This window comes from Trachinotus anak, unplaced genomic scaffold (genome assembly GCF_046630095.1).
Source record: "Trachinotus anak isolate AG129_WGS33_773 ecotype Australia unplaced genomic scaffold, CSIRO_AGI_Tana_v1 ptg000015l, whole genome shotgun sequence".
Taxonomy (NCBI): Eukaryota; Metazoa; Chordata; class Actinopteri; order Carangiformes; family Carangidae; genus Trachinotus; species Trachinotus anak.
In genome coordinates, this window is record NW_027273866.1 from 9,910,314 (window position 1) to 9,928,864 (window position 18,551).

The 18,551-nt window shown below is 41.2% G+C and overlaps 1 long non-coding RNA gene across 1 annotated transcript; it reads right to left on the bottom strand.

The window, feature by feature from the left end:
* Positions 1 to 369: 369 nt before the first annotated feature.
* On the bottom strand, positions 370 to 11,723 carry LOC139633423 (uncharacterized). The gene is made up of 3 exons (XR_011693737.1): positions 11,487 to 11,723; positions 8,623 to 8,698; positions 370 to 1,327 (listed from the first exon to the last, which is right to left on the bottom strand). It is a non-coding gene; the product is annotated as an uncharacterized lncRNA (long non-coding RNA).
* Positions 11,724 to 18,551: the final 6,828 nt, after the last annotated feature.

An 18,551-nucleotide genomic window follows, 5' to 3' on the forward strand; every position in this document is an offset into this window, starting at 1 on the left:
CCTGTTACTTGCCTTTGCCTATGTTCAATTTTTGTTGACGTAGTCATAGAGTTCTTAATTCGATTATATGTTTTGGCACTGAGGTCATAGGTAGTGATGGTGCTTTTGAATGGACTACATTATGTGTTTCTAATATTCTGCCCCCCTCCTGTGTGTTAAACAGGAAAGAGAAAAAAACGCTTCTCAGTCTAAAAAACACCACCTTTAATCTTAACCTTAATAATGAACGTATAATTGAATTTCCACTTTTCTGACAATATCACCAAAATCTGAAGATTTTATACAGACAGATATCAGAGCAGGGCTGTTGTATTAGACCACAGTAGATTTTATAGGTTCACCTGACAAAGGGGTCACTGAGGCCGGCTGCTGGATGTTTTTCGTTTCAGTGCAGAATTTGCTTCTGTGCTACACTGTGCTTCTTTCAACAACAACAAATAAAATACCTTTAAAATGCCTACATGCCACCCAGGGGCCATGCAGCAACATGTGGATGTTTAGAAATAAAAAAAAAAAATCTTTATATTTCTAAGTGAAAAGGTTGATCTCAGAGGGTCTGAAGTGCCCCTTTCATTTCATTTGATGGCATATAAACTAATGCATAAATTAACTGTGAGTTAACAATTATTACCCGGCGATGCATTACCACATGAACTCTGAGTGACTTTGTGAGTCTTGGTGTTTAACACACATCCAGCATTAATTCATGTATCAAATTATTATAAGTCAGGTTTTATCAAAGCATGTGTTTTTTTTTAATCCTTATGATAAACTTTTCAACAAAAAAGTGTAAAGTGTGAACGTCTTTCAACATTTTGAAACCACAAACACATCTATGGAGGATTGTCCTGCCTTGGCAGAGGAATGCACTTGAGTTGTTTTCTATTACAACACAGGGTTACAGGTACCTGCGTGTATGTTGGTGAATGTTTTTCCTCTTTTGAAAACATACCAGAGAGAAACATTTGGTGTTTGAGGCATTAAATGTATTCACAGGCAAGCACACTTCCTGATCCTCCTCACACTGATGTATTTTCTTGCCCCGATTGTCAGCCCACTTTGCCCTCTTAAGTTCAAGCCTGAGAGATGCCTCCGGTGCTCTTGATGACATGAGTTTAAGAAAAATAGCTGTGGCTAAAAGGCTTGGCAAGGTGTTCTGCATGGGCATCCGAGTGTGTTTGTTTGAGGGGGTACACTTGACCTCCTCCCTCTCAAGGAGCGATGGAGGAGACAGTGGAGAGCTTCTCAAGGCTGTCAGTCAAACTTTTTCCTCTTGTGCTGCTGCTGCTGCTGCTCCTGCTGCACAGCTCACCTCACAGCTCCACACCTATAAAACAGTGAATAAATTGACATGTTGAGCATTTGATTTTACACCTTTGTTTCAGTGCAGTGCTGCATTACTGCCTTTTTTTTTGTGCATAAACATTTTTACCATTTTCTTTTCATCTTACAGGCGTGTTGTGTGGTTGTGATTTATGTGCGGTTGCTGCAAAGGGCTGCGAAATGTGTAAAATGTGAAACAAAACATCTGCACACAAACAAAGATGAGGGACAACATAAGGCTTTTGATTTATGACTGATTTAATTCATTATAACTCTACCTATACCTTTGGTTTATGTTAAGTATCTTTAGGTGTCATGCACAGCGCAAAACAAATAAGCTGTGACACTGTTAGGGGCGATATGCTGGTATTGATGGATATTTATCTTGTTAATAATACTTGTGATAATATTGTGATTTCAGATGTTAGGTCTTATCTTTTTTTCTCTTTTCTGACTTTTTATGCCTTTATTTATAGGTATAGTGAGAGAGAGAGACAAAACAGCTGGGGAGAGAGAGGGGTGATGACAAAGGGCCAGGGGTCAGACTTGAACCCTGGCCACTGCAGTTAGGACTAAGTCTTAATGATACACGCTCTACCAGGTGAGCCACCAAGGTGCCCCAGGTCTTGTGGATCTTTTGTTTATCAGTTCATCTTGTGGTCTTTTCACTGTCCATTAAGTGTAATTGTTCTCTTTATTCACTTTCATACAGTTATGGTCTGTCTCCACCTCCCTACACTTGTATTTGAGTCAAATTCATTTGCCAAAAAAAGACACAAAACACACAATAAACAAAGTTAAAGATCTGACTGATGGCATTATCATTATTATTATTTCAATTTCTGATCGCACTAATATTGGTATTATTTCTTCCACGATAATCGTGTAGTGAAAATCTGATGTCGTGACAGCTCTGCTGAGAATGATATTCATGATCATAATCATAAAGGGAAAATAAGCTGCGTTTGATTGATCTTGGTGCAGGATTTTTCTTGAAACTCTGAAAGCGTCAAAGCATAATGGAAAGCTGTGAAGCATAAATCATATATTTTCTTGTTTTTCTTTTTGTTGCCAGGGGGGCGGTGGGGGCTATGTGAGGTAACTATAGCCACAAAGACACTGTTGTTGTCAGCGAAGGGCTTTGTTATGCCCTTGACCTTTGACCTTTCCAAGCATTCATTCAAAGATGATGTACAGATTTTTAAAAGAACTCAAAGTAACAAGAAAACAGAAAATGTATATTTTTCTTATTAAGAGAATAAAGAACTGCTTATTTCTTTATATGAATGATATAGTTTTATTATAGTGTGAGCAATGAAGTCTTAATTCTGTTAATCACAAAACTAAAATAAAATTTTTTCTCTTGCTTGCCTCTTGTATTATTTTTACTGTCACTATTATTATTTTTGACTAAAAAACTGAACAAAAGTTCAGATAAATCCAAGGTTGCACGCTGTCAAACATTACGCCCATCCCCTCTGTGAAACACTCCAACAAAGACCAACTATCTACCACCATCTTAAAACTTTGAATTGAGCCTCTAACTTGGCTTTGTTTTCACCATCTCTCATCACTCTCAAGATGATAGTGCTGATTGTGATTTGTATTTTCAAAGCTGGGGCGGGAAAGCGTGTGGCTGTTCAAGGGGTGTAGGTGTTTGCAGCAGAAAAAGACAATACAATTAAATGATTAATGCACAGCGGGGCCACTGACAATTAAAACTATTATAGAAATTAAAATGGCATTATGTCACAGTGGAAAGCTGATGATACCCGTGCCGTCTTTTTAAAAGCAATTTTCATAATTCCAATAATTGAAATTACGGCATATTCATTCATTTACTGGGTGAGGAGGGCTAAGAGCGGCTACTAATGAAATGCAATCATTAGCATCCAAACAAAGTAATTGGGTAGTCTTTTATCCTTGGAGATAGGTGATAAGGCACAATCACCCCAGTCGCCCCCCTCCATCAAAATGCAAAAGCAAGTAATTAAAGCACAGACAAAGATGAGACCAGCGCTGCTGCTGTGCTGCACACCTCTGAAAACAGCACTGATTGCCTTGATTAGAGACCTTACTGTACCCTCTGATTTTGTTTATGGATACTCTGACATTCTTGGGGAATAGATGGGGTTGGGGGGTAGACGGATGAATTTGTTTTGGAGATGGAGATGGCTAAAAAAAAAATTGAAAAAAACCCCCCAGGAAAGATGGGAAATTCTGTGAAATTTCTGTAAATACAATGTACTCCACAGGGGCACCTAAGGGCCCCCTTTCTGCCTGTGATGGAGCTTGAAATCGCAACTAAATCCACATTTAGCTCAGTTAGGTATTAGCTCCTTGTACATACTTAAGTTAATGGAAAATAGTGCTGGTGTGTGTGACAATTACCAACCTGCTCCAGAGGACAAAGCAGCAAGAAAAGGGAGGATGGGTGGAGGTGGAGAGGTGAGTCAGAGAAGAAGAGAGAGGTTGAAGTGAGAGGAAGATGGGCACATGAAGAGTCTTGAGAGAAAGAGCTCCTTCTCACTCATCTCTCTAGTGGGGACACCATTCTCTCTCTCCCTTTTCTTGGCTACCTCCTCTGTGGTTTTCGGGGCGCATCTTCCCAGTATGTCCTCCCCCCTCCCCCTTCTCAAGACTGCCATCCTTGGAGAGCATCATTAGGCCCTCCTGGAGGGGAGTCAAGAATATAATGCGAGAGGGGCCACCTTCCAAAAAAGAGCCCAGTGGAACCTTTTCTACTTGTGCCGTCCCCTCATTAACACCCTCCTCAGCTTCAAACTTTAATCTCACCTCTTCCTCTGATTCTATGTTCATCTCCAGCGTTCAGGTAGCTTGTGTATCTACCCCCCCCCCCCCCCCCCGAGGGCCCAGGGAGGGAGTCCAATTCTTGCTGGTGGGGCAGTGAGTTGACATGGCCAAGTCCTCCCACCCCTCCCCCTCGCCCCATACCTCCACCTCCTCTGAGATGGACTGATGAGAGGACAACAAAAGGACCTGGAAGGGAAGAAACTCCTCTTCTTTTGGCCTTAGCCCTGAAGCCCAGCATTCCATTTTGCAGCCTGTGAAAGTAGGGCTTTTCATCTCAAAAGATCAACACATTTCTCTCCTGCAGGCACCTACACCATTTCTCTCTCCCATTTTCTCCCTCTGCCCTCTTTCTATACACCTCTCTCTTTCGTGCTCCTTGGCAAATGGGAAAACTGTCCTTGGTTGCATTCTGTTTTTCAAAGGAATCAATTCTCCTTTGTACACACTTGATCTGACCCTGTGACAGGCATTAAGTGTGTCTTCTGCCTGATACAGAGGGCTCGTGTTCTGTGTGCTGATGGACACAGCCCATTATCACACACAAGTGCAAGCGCGTGCACACACACACACACACACACACACTCGCGCACAAAAAAAGTACACTTGTTCACATGTCCATGCATTCAGACGCACACATGCACACAACTCATGGACATTCTGCAAATACAAGCGCAGGCTATTCAAACATAAAGATACAGGATGCATTCAAGTAACCACACACACACCCAGTCGGTGCGGCCTGCAGGCAGGTGTGCAGGGAATAATGGCGAGGGCTGTTTGTTATTACGGTTTCGGCCCATCTGATATGTGCTGCTGAGAACAAACTAATGGCTTTGACAAGAGCAGACAGAGGGTTGAAGAGGTCACGGGAGAGAAACGTTCAAACCTGACGATACCTGAGTCAAGACGAGAGGCGAGAGAGTGGTGATTAGACATTAAACACAAGACACACACCAGCTCAAATCTTAAACGTCTGGGTCTTTCGAGGGCAGTAACCAGAGCTGTGGGTAAACATACAGCATTTACATCTCTTGGATTTGAATCAGTTGTTAAATCGATAGCTTCAGACAAGGCTTGATGAAAAAATAAAAATAAAAAATAAGTCTTACAACTCTAGTAAGTTTAATTCTAACAACAATGACCTGCGACTGTGCTTGGAATGGAAAATGATGGTGTAAAAAGACGTGTTACCCTCTCCAGAGGGGACAAGTCTTCTACTACAGCACCAAACTAGTGACAGTGAACATACTCAGTGATGCTGTTATGGAGCTACACAAGATTATTGTCTTTGAATTCAAACATGGTGTAATCAGAAAAACAACGTGAAAAACGTGGGTCCAAAATGACAGTGATTAAATCGAAGATTCACTTATTTTGTTTTGAAAACATCCTACATCTCACTTCATGTCCAGATCTGCACCACAGATTTTGGTTTTTGTTGTGTACTGAAGTGGCTGCCATCGCGAACTGTGTGGAATACATTTGCAAAACCTATAAAAACAAATCACAGTATAAAAAGCCTCCAATTCAGAATGACTGCCTTGTGTTTTAATTTTAATATGGCATTAAATTTGGTGAAAAATGCACTATGATTTGTTTAGGACTTAATCCTAAAGTTTAGGACCTGGACTCTGTTGCAGCAGCTATTAAGTAAGTTTTAACTTCTTTTTGTTTACTTGCTTGTTTAACATTACTTAAATACTGAGCAGAGAAAACTGCCTCCAATTGGCAGTTACATTATCTTTTAAATTCATGGAGCAGGTAGTCACTTATTTACTCATCCAGGGGTTGAAGAGCAACATTGAGGTCATGTTTCTGGACATCTGACGGATGTAAGTCCAATTTTCCCTCTCTGTTAGCTCTGTTTTCTGTCTCCATCAACTCCTGAGGGAAATATCTGTCTCGTCAGCTGCTAGTTGTTAATTGTGTCTGTCTGGTACTTTGTGCTAAGCAGGTTGTATAAAAAAAGATTTTTAGAGCTTTATAGCTAAAAACAAGAGTGAGAGTGAACCATAAGTAAGTGGACAGTTCAACAAGGCTGAACCTCACTATAAAGCTCAGTAAGGCCAAGGGGAGCTCTCTGTAGGTTCATCTCTCTGACCCTGTCACATTATACATCACATTGCCATGGAAACCTTGTTAATATAAAGATATCATAGTAACATTTCAGCCAGTGTGACATACTGTGCAATATTTATGTGAAATGTCATTTAATAACCATAATTACATGGTTATTAGACAGTATTTAAGAGTCAAGTCACGTATGTTGAGGATATTAAAAGTCCCTCTGTCAGTTGGTTCAGTTAGATAACGCTGCACAACAGCTACACCTGGTAAGGGGAGGGCTAAGTCACAAAATTTGGTTTTGATCTAACACAAAGTAACACAAAGGCACAGGATGAGCAATACCAATACCAATATTGATACTTTTTTTACCGAATTTACAGGCTACCTCTGAATGTATTCTCACTACAACCAAATCATTTGCCAGACATGAGACATTTCTCTTTACTATTCTCTGTTAATTACTTAATGTTTAATGCAAATATGGCAGCACTGAGGAAAGTGTTCAGGTGCCCACAGTGGTGAATCCATTTTTTTTTTTTTTTTTTGGTATTGAGTCTATTCACAATAGTTGACAAACTTGGTATTGGTGGTATCTATAGAATGGAGATCAATAAAACTAATTTAGTTTTAATTTAATGATGTAGAGAAAATATAAAGGGCAAAGCTTTTCACATAATGTTTGCTGATAACGTAGTGTGTCTGTAAAGCCAATTGTCCTGTATTGTAGCGAACTAAGTAACTAGCTAAGTAACTGTCTCCAACAAATTAGATCTGTATACGACTATTCTGCAAAAGTAAATAGGTTTGAAAGAAATGTAAAGCTGACTGAATCATGTTTTCTAGTCACACAATGAGAAAATGTTGTTCATTAATACTGAAGGTATCAGTGATACAGCATCATTATGGTTCTGTTCACACTGACGACAAAAAGTCTGCAGCAATTTGGGATATAACCAAAGTGCTGCTGTTGTCTAAACCTACTCTGACCACAGTCTGAATGCAGAACCCAAACTCTCCTGCGATTTGAACACCTGCTTCATTGAGTCCAAAAAACACTGCCTCTGAATATAATCCAGGCAGCAATTATGTTTGGCACCACAAAGTAATTGGGAAAACAATTTGGTACTAAACAAAAATAATTTCTAAGACACAGGGTTGACCTGTCAGGGTGAAGGACTGAGTATCAAGAGATGAAACTTTCAAACTAGTTCTCACCTTGTGACTGACTGCAAGTTGTGTCTCACTAGAGCTGCTGACTGGAGGTCAGCTGTCCACTAACCCAGTGGTTCTGGAGGGAGTTCCTGGGAGTCCACAGCAAAAAGGAGAATAATTTATTTTACCAATAATTCCATACTTAAGTAACACGGTGACAGGATTTATGAATATTTTGATCATGGCTTTCAAACACTTTAGGTAATAAAACATCTAAAAGCCAAAATCTTATCAGATGGGGGTCTGTGGTCTGATTTGTGTCAGTTTAAGAGTCTTTGATGTGAAAAGTTTGAGAACCACTGCACTAACCTGCTATGGAGGCCTAAAGCAAGGTACCAAACTCAGAGCTGCTCACAACTGCTGTCAGCCAATGCAGTTGTATAACAAGCAGCCTCCAGGTTAAAGCAACTCTTTTGCTTATGATTGCAGCTGTTAAAAGCTCCAGAGAGTATGTCATCCCGGTAAATGTACAGGTATATAAATGTACGTAGTCTGTCTGAATGAAAATACAAGTCAAAATCATTCTACCGAGCAACTGTCAGAAGTTTTATTTTCAGGATGACAATTAACTCACAGGGACAGGAGACTAAGCCACTGTCTGATTTCAGTCCTAATGAAAGAGCTTAGATCTCCATCACTTGTTCCCGTCCTCATTCTCAGCTCTACCTGTCTTTCTCAATGCTCTTTAATTGTCTGTGATTTCTCCCTTGTTGGTGTGGCTCACAGCTGATACAAAAACCCACTGAGTCTTGAAAAGGCAAAAAATGAGAAAAGAGGCCGAGAAAAAGAGAAAGGCAAGATGGAAGAATGCGTTTGATTAGCGCAAGTTTGCTGTTCATGGCAGACCGTCTGAGAGCCGTGGAGCCATTGTGTTCCTCGTGCATGTGTTAATGTTACAGCGAACAGAGAGGCTAAAAAAAGACAGACATGGGAAACATGCACACTGACATTTCTTAATCAAATATGGCAATCAGGGGGCCAAGCAACAGCATACCATTTGCAATCCCTTTTAATTCATAATCAAAAGCTGAGAAAATGAGGGAGAAATTGAGAAAGACTGAGGGGAGGAGGGGGAGCGAGGGAAAGAAATGAGGGAGAAGGAAAGAGAGAGAGAGAGAGAGAGATGCAGGTCATTACATCTCTTTTTACTGGCCCGATGAGAGCAATGTAGAATTAATCAGAGGCCATTAGGCTGTATTTACTTACCACTGCAGGGGCTCGGATCTCTCGCTCCTTCTTTCTCTGGATACAAACCCTGATGTGATCTTACTCTGCCCCGACCCTGTAACAGAGGATGGAGCAGGACTAAGAATAAGGGTATAACGAGAATGCTCCCGCATATAAGAGTGTGTATTTGTGTGTGTGTGTGTGTGTGAGCGTGCACGTGAGCTTGTGTCTGTTTTCCTGGACATTATGTTGCATCAGGTGGGTGTTGTATGCACCAAGGACCTGAGTGCTGCAGAGAGGAGAGGAGCTGGAGAGATGCTCTTAAATCAGAGTGTGTAATCCCCTGTGGGGTCAGCCTGCGGCCTCTGATGTTGACTTACAACTCAGACTATCACACCCCCCCCCCCCCCCCCCTCTCCTAATGCATCACTACCATTACTCATACATGTCCTGCTGCTGACAAAATCTCTATAATAATGGGCCTGGGTCTCCAAAAGCATCTTGGCACTAAGTTAGTGCCATTTTAAGAAAATGGAGATAAAACCTTTCTAAAAGCCTATGATTTAAAAATAGTAACTAAGGGCTTTGTAATGGTAAGTAAGTATGTTATTAATGCTTTATAGATCAGTAATGAACCAGGAATATCTTTTTGGTCACTAACATTGGTCGCTCGATTTAAAGCCGCGTTCTCATTGGTCGATTTTTTTCAAAGCTGGCTTCTGATTGGTCGATTTAAAGCTGCGTTCTGATTGGTCGACTTTTTTCAAAGCTGGCTTCTGATTGGTTGATTTAAAGCTGTGTTCTGATTGGTCGATTTTTTTCAGAGCTGCATTCTGATTGGTCGATTTAAAGCTGGCTTCTGATTGGTCGATATTTTCAAAGCTGGCTTCTGATTGGTTAATATTTTCAGAGCTGGCTTCTGATTGATTGATTTAAAGCTGCGTTCTGATTGGTCCAGTTTTTTTTTTTAGCTGGCTTCTGATTGGAGGACTTAAAGCCGGCTTCTGATTGGTCGATGTACAGCTGCATTCTAATTGGTCGATTTAAAGCCGGCTTCTGATTGGTCGATATTTTTCAAAGCTGGCTTCTGATTTGTCGATTTAAAGCTGGCTTCTAATTGGTTGTTTTAAAGCTGGCTTCTGATTGGTCGATTTAAAGCTGCACTCTGATTGGTCGATTTTTTTCAAAGTTGGCTTCTGATTGGTCGATTTAAAGCTGTATTCGGATTGGTAAATTTTTTCAAAGCTGGCTACTGATTGGACGATTTTAAGCTGGGTTCTGATTGCTCTATATAAAGCTGCGTTGTGATTGGACGATTTTTTTTTAAAGCTGGCCTCTGATTGGTCAATTTAAAGCTGGCTTCTGATTGGTCGATTTTTTTCAAAGCTGGCTTCTGATTGGTCAATTTAAAGCTGACTTCTGATTGGTCAATTTAAAGCTGGCTTCTGATTGGTCGATTTTTTTCAAAGTTGGCTTCAGATTGCTGGATTTAAAGCTGGCTTCTGATTGGTCGATTCTTTAAGAGCTGGCTTCTGATTGGTCAATTTAAAGCTGGCTTCTGATTGGTCGATATTTTCAACACTGGCTTCTGATTGGTCAATTTTTTTCAAAGCTGGCTTCTGATTGGCTGATTTAAAACCGTGTTCTGATTGGTCGATTTATAGCTGGCTTCTGATTGGTTGATTTTTTTTTAAGCTGGCTTCTGATTGGTCAATTTAAAGCTGCGTTCTGATTGGCCGATTTAAAGCCGCATTCCGATTGGTCGATTTAAAGCTGGCTTCTGATTGGTCGATATTTTCAAAGCTGGCTTCTGATTGGTCGATTTAAAGCTGGCTTCTGATTGGTCGACTTTTTTCAAAGCTGGCTTCTGATTGGTCGATTTATAGCTGGCTTCTGATTGGTCAATTTATAGCTGGCTTCTGATTGGTCATTTTTTTCAAAGTTGGCTTCTGATTGGAGGATTTAAAGCCAGCTTCTGATTGGTCGATTCAAAGCTGCATTCTGATTGGTTGATTTAAAGCTTTTCTGATTGGTCGATTTTTTTCAAAGCTGGCTTCTGATTTGTGGATATTTTCAACGCTGGCTTCTGATTGGCCGATTTAAAGCTGCGTTCTGATCGGTTGGTTTTTTTCAAAGCTGGCTTCTGATTGGTCAATTTTTTCAAAGTTGGCTTCTGATTGGAGGATTTAAAGCCAGCTTCTGATTGGTCGATTTTTTTCAAAGCTGGCTTCTGATTGGTCGATTTAAAGCTTTGTATCATTAATATGAAACTGAAAAGTAACTACTAACTAAAGTTATCATATAAATGTAGTGGAGTAATAAGTATGTAAAACATTTGCAAAAACATGTCCTATAAAATTAAATAACTCAATTAAAGGGGCTACTTGTAAGTTTTCTCTGCTGCTACACATCCTCTGAACAGCACTAGGTCTTCAGGGCAGATTGGAGGCTACAGTGAGTCGCTCATGCAAAGTGATGAGATGGGGCCAGGGCTAGCTGGTTAGCATGCTAACTTCAGTAGAAGAAAGGGTGTGATACAGACAAGAGTCAACATTGCCGTTGCTTTCCACTGCTGGAGACAACTCTTATAACTCGATAACAACTCAAATAAAGGAATAAAGTTTGATGCTGAACTCGCAACATTTCTTCTAGAATAGTAAGTAAACTGCTGTTAATGCTAATGTTAGCTGTGTAACAATAGTAAAATGGACAAATAGCTCCTTAAAAATACAAGTACTGGCAAACAGTTCTTGAGTATATTTACTTGCTGCAGCTACATTTCAACACTGTTGGTATATCATCCTCCTACATCTCTTTATTTGGCTCTTTAACCTCACTGACTCAGAAATGGGTTTGTTTTAATGTTTCTAATGACTCATGTTTATGTTTTAATCACAAATTACCTTTTCAGCCCTGCTCCTCCTCACTGTTCTCTCTCAAGGACAAGGGTGGGGGTAGAATGACATTATACTGACACACAGGCACAGGTCAGTCACGGTGAATGGTTGTATCTGTCTCATACTGACAGTCAACCTGGTTTTCTATTAACCATAATCATGATGTTTTCCTAACCTTTACCAAGTAGCTTTCGTTCGTCTAAACCTAACCAATCATAGACATAAATGTAGCATCAGAGAATCTTCCAACTATTGTTTGTTTGGAAAGCAGTGAACATATAAGGACTTGTTGGATCTTACATACATGACAGATTATTGTCCTTGAAGAATCTCTTATTAAAGTTTATTATTTATACCTGTATTCTTAATAATAAAGGTTTGTTATGAAGTCACAACCCTTAGTATTGACCTAAGACCACCTGGGCACCACGCCCTAAACATTAGTCATCATAACAGCAGTTTGTAACATATTAATAAAGGGTTTATGATTATCAATGACATAGATCTGTAATGAAAGATCAGGGGTGTCATGCATTTTTGATGAGCCATCAGGTTGCATGAAAGTCAAATGATAAACAAGTAGAACTTCAATAATAATAATAATAATACATTGTTTTGGGGTTAGATGCTTTGCAGCTGGTTTAAATGGGGGCAAATGGTGTACGGGGTGGAGGGTGGGATGTGGGGTCTTTTTAAAGAAGAGATAGCTAAAGCAAAAAAGCAAGTTACCTGACAGGAAGATAAACACCAATGAAAGGGATTTTTCACAGCCTGACAACCACAAAGTTGTCCTTTAATGTCTATTAATAGCTCATTCATGAGCTATAAAGAATTAATAAATAACTCATTAACTATTAATAAAGCCATCAGTTACACCTGATAAGGCCCTTATAAAGTATGCCTTCTTGGAAAGTGGTACACTTTTTTTTATGTGCTTGAAGAAAAAACCATTTGCACAGGGGCTTCTAGTTATTTTTGCTGCGTGACCTCCTGAAATTGCAACTCCAGGGTCAGCTTTCAGTGACCACAGAGGTTAACTCTCAGAGTGAGACGGCACTTCAAAGCCCCTGGCACTGGCTGACCACGCCATTACAGCACAAACCTCTTTAAACAACTGATAGTGAGACAAAGGAGGCTGCAGCATACTTTCTGTGGGCGATATGAGCAAACAGTTAATGACGTTTACTTAAGATTGCCGGGGCTCACCACCAAAGGTTCTGTCTTGGAAAGAGAAAGAGCCAGCAGAAAAAAGAAATAAGAGAAAGAACAAAAGGAAGGCAATTCAACGCTTTACTCATTTAGTCTACATTGTTGTTTGTCTGTTTGTTGGGTGTGCCGGAGGAGTGGAGGAATGCTGTGTTTAGAAGTGAATAATTTGCCCAGGCCTTGAATGACACATACAGGCAAAACTCTACCTGCACACAAAGACGTGAAAAAAGCATTTCATGAATAAAAGATAATTTAAGTAGAAAGGAAATGTCTCAAATAGAATCACTCATCAGGGTATTCAATAAGTAGATTTGAAAATGAAGCTTTCTTCATGTAGATCATGTTAAGTGGATCGTGTTGATTGTGTTTGGTGAGTTTTGCTGTATGATATGAACAAATACCAGAAAAAAAGATGCAGGTGATAGTGTATGACCAAAAAAGGCAATTTCACCATTTCGGCCAAATCAGACAAAAAAGAGACAAAAACACATTTCCTGCTTTTGTGTAAGTAAAAGTAACAATACTACAATGTTAATGTATTAAGTTACTCATTGAAAATTATATATCACTAAGTATCATACACTGTCTATCAGCCTATAACAGCACCACGTATTTTATAAGATTATCATATGTTTCTTGTTTAAAATCTTCATTTACAAAGTAACTCGTAAGAATAGCTGTGAGATGTAACGGAGCAAAAAGTAAAAAGTAAAATAAGGTAGGGAGTAGAAGCAGAAAGCAAAATCATAGTACTTCAAAGTTGCACTTAAATCTACAATAACCATATTTTTAGACACTGGGGTGCAGTGGAAACAGGCTGGAAAAACACTGGCATCGCCTATTACAGCCTACGCTGATATGTAAAACTTGTCAGCCATAGAGCTGCTTCTTTTCACATCCAGCAGACATGGAGCAATATTAGCATTCATTTGGATTTGTGTCTCTGGTCACCTGGCAGATGTCCTAGTTCAATATTCACTGTCTTTTAGCTCTGTTGTGGTCTCCACCATCTCCTGAGGGAAGTATCTGGCTCTTTAGCTCCACTTTGTTCACCAGCCAGTCGCTAACTGCGTACGTCTGCTGTCTGGTGGTGGACAGATGGTGTACAGTCAGTTTATCAGAGCTTTTTCACAGAAAACTGCAGCTTTGCTGTTGCTGAATACAACATTATAAGAGAGGTGGGCTGAACCAAAACGGTAAAGTTGGGGGCTGTGAGACGAAAAAGAAAAATGTGGATAAAATGCTCAGAAGAGCCGAGGTGAACTGCAGGTGATAATTCTATCTGAGAGCAACCATTTTCACATGCACATAGTCAATTAGAAAGATACAATTAGATATATTTCTAATAGAAAAGCATTAGATATAGCAGCTTGATTTTTTTTTGGATTGGTAGGAAATGCCATTTTGCCAAATCCTTAATTACACACTAAATGTAGCATCAACACATCCCTTACCTTAGCCACATATGCTAAGGCAGTATGTATATCTAATGGGTGTGGCTGTGTAAGCGAACTGGAGCACCCACACCTTACAACAATAAAGTTTACCATCTACCTCGCCTCCTTCTCCCCCAACAAACACAGAGCCAGACTGCTGTCTCCGCCACACAGATAGGACTGCAGCCGTACTGTAAAAGGCACCCCAACAACTGCAGCTGATTCCTCCCACAACGTGTAATTTTCTCATTTAGCTCACAAGCGTTCAACCCGACACCAATTAGCACGGGGCCCTGACCTCAGATGTCTGTACCGGGAGACATGGCGACTAACGACGCACCACGTGGCGCACCTCAATCAGCCGCTTGCACCCTCTTTTCTATTTGGCAGCCATCAAATCATCACCATATACATAATTCATACACCTCAGATTTGGTGGTTTATTATAACCGCTCTCTAAATCTGAGAGTATGATTATATGTCAGCTTCAACTTTATAAAATAGGAGGATGGGCTGCCTTCTGTCCCATCTACATATCATCTTTCAAGGACCCTTGTTTTACTGGGTCTCAGCTACTGTTGTTACATCTTGCGGTATTAAGACAGAGTCAGGCTTCATGCATATAATTTCTACATCACTGATCAATATCTTATAATCAAGTTATAAAACCCTGTGCTGTAGTAATAATTTAAATCTTAAATCTAGTGATAATAAATGTTAATGTGTGCACTCCTGGGTGTGCTGTGCAAAAATGCAGAAAGTACCTACTTTGTAATTTTGCCTGGCCATGTTATGCAATACCAAATCTCACCATAGGGGGGTGGGGTCATACCAAAGTGCTGGAGCTGTCACCCATGCCCTCTCAATATGAGAGAGCCATGAATGTCAATGAGGAGGGTGTAATGGGCTTTGGGGTAATCTAAATGTAATGGTAAGATAAGATGGAACTTTGATGACTGTAGGGAAATTGGAGGCTGAATCACTGTCTTCTTATTCAGGTATATGATGGATATGAGTGAATTAGGAAAGAATAACAGCAGTATGCAATTTTAACTTGTCATTCCCTCTACAGGTTATGGTTTTCTTGCTGTGAAACTCCACAGAGAACTACAGATTCATCTGTCTCTAACATTAGTATACACCATAAGCTACAATTAGATGACCTTGCTTGTTTTTTCATTAACCTCTTGAACTCATTCTGTTGTGGAAATTCACATTTAGTGGCCTCACATTATATCTGATTAGTTTTCTGACGCATTTATTTTGATCTAATTTGATGTTGTTTGCGCTTGTGTCTACAGGCTCATCATGTGTACATGTTTACATATGTATATGTATGCATGTGCATGCATACTGTATGAGAGTCCATTTGCACGTGTGCGTGTGTGTGTGTGTGCACATGTGTAAGTGTGCAGCATGCACATGTCTCTCCTCCTTGACGTCGTCTGTGCACCCCACCAGGCAGCTCTTGGCCCCCTCCTTTCATTGCTAAGAAACCATCCATTCTGTGTGAGTAATCAGAGCTGTGCCTCCAGGAGCCCAGCCAAGCCTCTCATCCTTGGGCTGCTCAAGAGCTGCTTTAATTAACCATCATACCACAGATGGGATCGATTTTTTTCCCCCCACCCCCTCTTTCTCGCTCTTTCTCTATGCCTCCCTCTCTCCCTGACTCTCTCTCTCCCTTCTATCTCTGCTGCTTCTTTCCTGCACCCTTCTCTCCCATACACAAGCCCCATAATTGCACTGGAACAGTGCCAGCCGCCAGTCGGGCCCCAGACTGCAGGCCTCTCCTCTCCCTCTGTTCTCCTCCTCAGCCCCTGGCCTCACCTGCTCAATACCTTATTAGTGTCAGGATCTGTAGAGAGCCATTGCGGATTAACTAAAGAGATGTGAGATTGATTTCTGCCCCTGCAGATAAAATTGAAGTTTTCTTCTTGTGTGTGCGCACAAGTGTATGTATGTGTGTGTGTGTGTGTGAGTCAGCGAGCGGCAGAGACTGAAAAAGAACGAGAAAAGTAGGAAAGATGTTGCAGAAAAATCTTCAACCTCACAGGAACATAATGTACGCATGTGCACATGCATGTTGTTTGTGTTTGTGCATTACTATTCTCTAGTATGTATGAGGGTTTTTGAAATGAGGGTTTGCTAATTTGCTATTGGAAGACCCACTTGAGCCTCTGCCTCTCTCACAACAAATTAATACCCTCTCTTGCTTTACCTTCATTGGTTTTCATGTGACGCTATGAAGGCACTAGACAAACCCATATCCCTGTGTTACACTCTATTCTCCACCCATACACATGCACACCCACCCACCTCCACCACCCATCTGAAAGTCCAATCTCAGATTCTAATCTGCCGCAGTAACAGTCACAAGAAATTACCTGTTCTGGGAAATATGTTCACCGAAATAGCGCCCTATTGATTATTCATGGCGCAGGGACGGCTATATGTGTGTCAATGAGGTCTCAGAGGCAGCCAGTTTGGCGAGAGATTAACATCTATTTCAGAGATAGGTGAATTTGTCGTGGAGGAGAGGTGGAGGGGGTGGGGGTAGGCGGATTGTGTTTGGGGAGTTGCAGGAGGTTGGGGCTGGAGCGGGGTGGTGGGTTGTCTCCTCAGGATTGTGCTGTAATCACAGGCCTCCGTCTTCATGGCACATCTCAAGAGTGGTGTCAGCTGGGCTCTCTCCTGTTTGCTGATAGCAGGGGGTCAGGCCTCTCTCACAAAGAGGTGCATTTGATCCCCAGGTATGGGACACGGAGGGAAAGAGGTGACACTACTGAATACTAACAGGGCAAGCTACACAGCGGCTTATCTTTCATCTGGTATGTGTGTGTGTGTGCATTTTACATCCTAATGGTATTTGTATTTTGTAGGCAACCAGTTTGCTCAGTGGGTTTAAAGCTTGAAAAATGTGCTGTGGGTTTATTTGTCTAAAAAAACAGGAGAGACTGAAACTAATGATTGTATTGAAATACCAACACCTCTAATACTAATACTAACATCAATACTAATATTAATTCTAATAAGCATGCAGCAGATGAAACAGAGACCGTGCTAACTAGCCTTGAGCAAAAGAAACTTTTCAAACAAATCCGCCCTGTTCTTGTTGTTGTGTGATGGCAGGTGCGTTGCCTTTGTGTGTTACAGCTGCTGATTTGTATTGTGGTGTTTGTGCGTTTGTATAGCAGCCGCTGGGGTGGCGGTTGTGTAGCAGTTCATGGGTCCCAGGGCCCAGCTGCCAGAGTGAGGCAGAAGAGTCAGACATCATTGTGGTGTGATTTCCTCCTCTCCTTGCAGATGGAGTGTTTTTGTCAGAGCGAGGGCCACTGTGATTGCCTCTTCGCCACCGGTGTCAGCCCAGGATAATACTGCAGCCGTCCCCCCAGGAACAAAACAGGATCAGCACAATCCATTTTCTTTTTCTCTGCCAAAATGGAATAATTTCAAAGAGACAATCCCTGGTAGTCTCCAAAGCCCAGGAAAAATCAAAAGACACCCATTATGGCAAAAATCGTGAAAGAGGTGTTCCACCTTTCCCCTTGGCTTCGCCAAATACTATGCCCAGCTCTAACTAACAAGCACAGCCACAGATAGACAATGACAGTGGATTGAAGAGCAAAGCTAGCAATCTCACAAAACAGAGCACTAAAGTGACACATGAAAGATGCATGCACACAGACTGCAGATGAAGAAGCAGCGAGCGTAGTCCCCACCATGCCCCCCTCGTATTAGGCGCCACACTCAGATCTTTACATTCAAAATATGGTGGTTTTATCTATGAGTCCATACATCTGCAGCAATCCGAGCTCTATGGCAACCTGCCCTTTACAATCCTAATGACACTTCAGCAAAGTGTGGTGGCTGAGAGAGGGCGGGAGCTGGGAGGCTTTCCCTCAGAAAGCGCTGAGAGCATCTTATTGGGAAAAGGGGCTAAGAGTGCTGTTGTGATGCCCGACTCCATATTCTCCGGTCATAGATATTCAAGAACCTCACCTCCCTTTCCATTCTCTCTTCCTGTTGCCACAACACATCAGTCGGGACGCGGCGTGTCCTATAGTCAGCCACCTGCAAATGAATATCAGTGTAGAGACAGCGATGTGATGGGGCTTGAGCTTTTGACGGTTTGATGTGTAATAAAGACGGGGACGGGCAGGAAGACTCTTCTGCTTCTACATTAAGGTGCAACAGAGATGATCAAACACTTGCCTACAGCTTTTTATTTGTACCTTCAAGAGAAATAACTCTTCACATACCCCTCAAGAACTTGGCATGAGACATCACATGATGTTTGAGACTCTGCTATGCACAGGTGTTTGAAGGACAATATCGGAGTAGTAGTCTATTATTGTACAGTGTGAATGAATGAAGAGTGATTGAGTGCAGTACTCCACGCCACCTATATAAAGCAGAAGTATTGCAA